General features: G+C 30.4%; 1 long non-coding RNA gene across 1 annotated transcript; it reads left to right on the top strand.

Moving 5' to 3' along the window:
- The first annotated feature begins 268 nt into the window (after window positions 1-268).
- On the top strand, window positions 269-3,043 carry LOC134681922 (uncharacterized). Its single transcript, XR_010100719.1, has 3 exons — window positions 269-446; window positions 2,327-2,376; window positions 2,935-3,043. It is a non-coding gene; the product is annotated as an uncharacterized LOC134681922 (long non-coding RNA).
- Window positions 3,044-5,784: the final 2,741 nt, after the last annotated feature.

Below are 5,784 nucleotides of genomic sequence, written 5' to 3'. Positions count from 1 at the left end.
TTCATTGATTTATCTCTATAACACCATATTACTCAGCAAATTGGAAATTAAATAAAAAAAAAATTTAGGATGCACTATGGACCTATATCCTTATTTTCCGAAACAGCAGCTTTTTTGGCGTATGACAATAACGAATGGTTTCGGAACTGCCCGTAATAAATTTACAAAATTATAAAACATGAAAATTAGATAGTTCCACTTTACTTTCTATGTTTTATTTGACAAATTCTTCCTCTATGCATCCTGTATTCCTTCCGTTACATCCACCATTACTCAATAGACACAAATCAAACCTGTTCAATATTTCCTGATCAATATAATGGAAATATCTGCATTATTTCAAAAATGTTTAACGTTGTGATATTTGTTTTAGTTTTATGCAATTTTTGTAATGTGGCAAATGGTCTGAATACGACGGAAGAGGGTGTTTGCACAGATCTTTCTGAGTAAGTCATAGTTTTTAAATCAATGCATGGATCATAATTCATTTCATAACTGCAACCATGTTAGATAGAGAACGGATCTGGGTTTTTTTCAAACTGTATTCTATTTGGGTTATTTCTAAATCAATCTTGAATTTTGAAAAATTTACTCTAGGTGTACCAGAATTTTTATTGGTACTAGCTTTTAAGTATAAAAAAGTTTCTCTCAAATAAATGTTAGCAAACTTTTCACCTTAGATCATAGTCTCGATATAGACTTAAGGGCATACGATACAGTTACAGGGGAGGTTATGACGTTGCGAACGTAAAATGTTATTTTCGCGACGTCAAACTGTGACATATCGAGAAAAGATGCATTTTTCGACTGATTTTTATCATTCAAACTGATTTAATTTGAAAACGAGTTCATGACCTCTTTTTCAAAACAGCAATTTGTTTCATTCTGAAGGGAGATTATGTGACCCAAATTTTATAAAACTTTAAATAGAGGATTTTTTTTTTATTTTGATAAACAAATCCACAAATCTGAATTTTGAGCAAACATACAAAATTTCGACCTCATTTTACTCAAAAAGTAGCACATGAAGGTATATTTTTTCTTACATATTTGATTTATTTAATCAGGTAAAAAATAGCCTCAATGTAAATTTCACGAACTGGTAAATACAGGATTAAAACTGTATCGTATGCCCTTAATGGCTCCGAATCAGCTATACATCGATGATTTTTCTTTTTTCTTCTAAACCAACCATATCCTCTTGCCAAACATAAAAATAAATGTATATTTAATCTTTCAGTTCTTAATGAACTATTTCGAGCATATGAATAATTATTACACTGAAGCAGAAATGCTTACTTCTTTTAATTCTGCAACAAGATTTGCTATTATTTTCATTATCAATGGTGTACAAATAAACGTTCGGTTAAACTGTCTCAAGATGACAACCAATGATCTCACTTTTTACGAATATAGTTCCGTTTAACTTAAAGTGTTTTTACTTTTATTTTTATTTTTCCGATCCCTTTCTCATTAATTTCATAGTTTTGAGGGGAATAAAAGAAGAGAGCTAGGCTAAAATTTTATGTATTATGTGTCCCCTTGTTTCCAGCAATATTATTGTATATTCTTATGCAATTTTGCATTATTTAGCAAATCTGTTGTGAATTTGATATCGTCAGGAAAAAAGATCCATTCTCGATTAATAGAAGATAGAAAAGAATTATGATGACATGATATTCTACGCAACATTTTGCGTGTCGCTCCTTCCCCTGGTGTTGCATGTCTTCCTGTTACATTTACATGTATCAACATTTAAAAGTTGATAGAGGAAGAAATTGCTGAAGTATTCATAAATAAAAAAATGCAACATTTTATGTAAATTTACTTAATTGCGATTTCTTCGAATAGGATATCCTAGATGTCCCAATTGTTTCAATCACAATGCTGTTTTTTTCTGAGAATTTGAGCTACTGAAAAAGCCTTGTACTTACATGGCCAACACGGCACAACACGAAACACCTGTGCTCACTCATTGTTGTCTTAAAGGGGTTCGTCTTGCAAGGTGGGACCAAAGTAAAAAATAAAATTGTTTTAACGAAATGTATTGTTTTCATTATTGGGAATGTCTGGTGAAAAACTGATCGAAGGTTCACCGCTTCTAGAATAAACCAAATTTTCATTTTATTATATCCTGTCCTTTTCATTTCCTATTTGTTTGTTCTTTTGTTTAGAAATATAAGTAGATGATGAATGCCAAAGAGACAATTATTCATCACGGAGCCGTATTCCAATTGTTTCTGAAGATGAACATACTAAGTATATAATTTTGAACGCATTTAAATTGCATGTATGTATGATGTATCATTTAAATAATCTATTTCAGAAATCTGATATGTTGTTTTAACTACGAACTAATTAATGACACATGTGTGGGTAAGTGTTTGTTTACACAAAGCATTACTCAGAAAAATGAGATTCAATTATCAGTTTTGTTCAAATACTTTCCATATTCACTTTTCCTACAATAAGTGGGACTAGTTACGCACTGATATTTTATGTACGTGATTTTTTTTCTAATATGTAATGTTCATGAAAGTACGTTATAAAAACCAACTAATCATGCATTTGGTATAAATCAACTATATTGATGTAAAGAGTTACGTCTGCTCATTGCAATGAATTTATTTTTTTTGCAAAAAGTAGTAAGGTCTATTTTTGAAATTGTCAAAATATCTACTTAAGAATATCCAAAAGCTGCAAACATAAAAGATACAAACTGTTTTGTTTATAACAGTATGATTGTCAATATATGACCACTAACCAATAAGTTGTGTTTTTGTATTGCATACTTTGATTACTAATACATCAATAGATACCATAGCAAGTATCATTATTACAGGCAAATTGACTCTGAAAATTGCCTTACACATCTAGCTGTATTCCATTTTGTAAAAAGTAACAGAAGTTATTCATGTTTTTGTCATTCGACAGCATGTCAGCGTGGATTCATCAGACCGAATGGGATTTCTTGTGTACCTTGTAACGCAAGCATGTACGGAATCCAATGTCTTGATTCTTGTACTTGTAGTATATTCCAAAGGTAGTATTCTTTTAAATCATAGATATCTTTTTGAAACATCTGTTATAGCTCATATATATCTTTCGTAAACATCTGTTTTAGCTCAATTTAAGGCCATGTTTTGATAAAATTGAGAATGGAAATGGGGAATGTGTCAAAGAGACAACAACCCGACCAAATATAAAAACAGCATAATTATAATCATTGAACAGATTATATATTGGTTGATTAACATGTAGCAGCCTTCTACTAGTTTTCTTGTCTAATATCATAATGAAATTGTACTCAACCACACCTGGTTTGAATGGGAACGTACACTATGATACGAGTACTTTGAGAATTTGATTTTTACTGTTCCTGCAAAAGCTTTGCCATGATGTTTGAAGGAGTCCTTTAATGCCCTATGGTATAGAATATTATTTTACTCACCATTTTTCTATGTTGTCAGTGTCATCAAACAATATGGTTTTCTTTTTTCGTATTTCAATTTATTTTTTAAATGAAATATATTTCATAACTATGTATTTGTATATATCATATAAACGTATTGAAAGTGGAGTGATTTAAAAAAAAAAAAAAAATCTGACAAACAAATTAAAAGAAACTATTTAAGGGTAAAATGTCAATTCAAATAAAAAGAGCCTAACCATTTTTCTTAGATGGTTACAATACAAGGATGATCCATTCGAAGCTATTTTTCCTCTCAAACCATTATTAATTCCCTGTTGAGACTAGCTATAACAGCATTCGACAGAACATAATGAATGAAATTTCTGTTCAATGTGTTATCGTTTCAAAAATACGAGAAATATTCGCAATTTTGTGTGAGGTTAACATACACAAAAGGTAATAGTAGTTTATCCAGTGGGTTCAAAGTGTCGTATATTAAATTCATTTATCATATATTATAAAAAATCAAGGTACTAAAGTAAAACAAAATCAAAAGGTCTCAAATAAGAGCGATACAAGATGCATAAAGTTGGTAATCCTGTCTTGACATGCGTATATCAATAAAAGTCAAAATATCGAATAAGGGGAAAGGACACAGAAATAACAACTATTCTGGCATTTGAATTTTAAGGTACACAACATAATTTCGACATCTATTACGTTAAACCTTTGTGATGTGACCATCATCAAGGTCATATCAAATTTGTACAGTTTTTACTATAGAGCAGCTGCACGCTCTTGTGACTAGAGTCCGTATCACGTGACTTGGTCAAACAAAATGCATAAACTGATGTATATGTGTATGAAGTAGATGAACATTAATGCTAACGTCAAGAGTTTTGGGAAATTATGTCATCGTCAAGTCTATCATACATTCAAGTTTGGTGTAATCAATTCATGTCTCTTTAAAAGAAAATGTCAAGGTGTCAATCTTCTTGGTGTCGATATAATGCGTCATGTTCACTGTGATATGTAAGATTCAATCACTTGCTCAAATTTGGGTTAATGAGTGACGGACAACATCGCTAAATCTGACAGTTAAATTACGGATTTGTAACAGAATGTATTTTGTTTGTGTTAAAGGAACTATTATATGAATTTCATGTAAAGACACAAAATAATACGACCGGAAAGAGTGGACAATAAATACCTTTTATACTATCCAACGTTTTCTAAGATATAAATACATTGAACAATTATATTGTATTGACTTTTGTTGTTGTTATCAAAATCCAAATAAAGGCAACAGTAGTATACCGCTGTTCAAAACTCATAAATCCATGGACAAAAAACAAAATCGGGGCAACAAACCAAAACCGAGGGAAACGCATTAAATATAAGAGGAGAACAACGACACAACACCGAAACGCAACAGCACACAGAAATCGTATTTCGGCTAATGGCTGATTGTCAATATACTTGAACCATTGATACTAGAAATTTGCATTATAACTTATTTATATAAAATAATTGCATTATAATTTATATTTTTAGATGTGACAATGTTGATGGTTGTGTAAATAAAACAATAACAACAGAACCAATCCAAACGACTGTAACAGAGATTGTTACTGTGACAGAATTAGTGTGGAACACTGGTAATTAATTCTTCTTTTTTTTTAACGTCTCAAAGACTTCTAATGTCTATCTTGTGTGGTAAACTTATGGCAAAAGAAGGCGACTTCATATATTTAGAAAATAACGGATTTTAGAGAGTGCATTTCTTAATTATGAATGAATGTATTTCATATGTTGCACCATTTCATCGTTGAAGTTAAATACATAAATTGAAAATGACTTTAAATATTAAACAGGTATTATAAGGAAAACCTGTTCACAGCATAATAAAAGAGTAACCAAAAAGGTTTTGCTAATATATTTTTGTTTCTAGATGTCTTGAAACACCAAACATTTTACTATATATAGAAAAATATTTCAGCGTCGAATTTGATGTTGCACAGAAGGTATTTATTTGATCTTTAGATGTTGTGATTATATCTTACTACCAGTGTATAGTCTCTGCATATTCATATAACTGTTTATGATTTTCAGTGAAGGAAAATTTGACAACGTATATGCCCTTCAGCAATGTTTATACAAGGATCATTAACATTACTCCTCAAAAAGAAAGCACTGGTTAGTATTTCAAAATATTTTTTTTAATGTGTTTTATCATACAGAATCATATCACAAATCTTTCTTTGAAATTTGGAACTAAATACGACACTATAGCTCAATCATTGAAAAAATGAGGCATGCACAAATATTGTTTCAGCAGATTTACTAAGAAATACCAAATACTTAATGCATTC

The sequence above is a fragment of the Mytilus trossulus genome, chromosome 8 (genome assembly GCF_036588685.1).
Source record: "Mytilus trossulus isolate FHL-02 chromosome 8, PNRI_Mtr1.1.1.hap1, whole genome shotgun sequence".
NCBI classification, from domain to species: domain Eukaryota; kingdom Metazoa; phylum Mollusca; class Bivalvia; order Mytilida; family Mytilidae; genus Mytilus; species Mytilus trossulus.
This window is presented reverse-complemented; position numbering and strand designations above follow the sequence as displayed.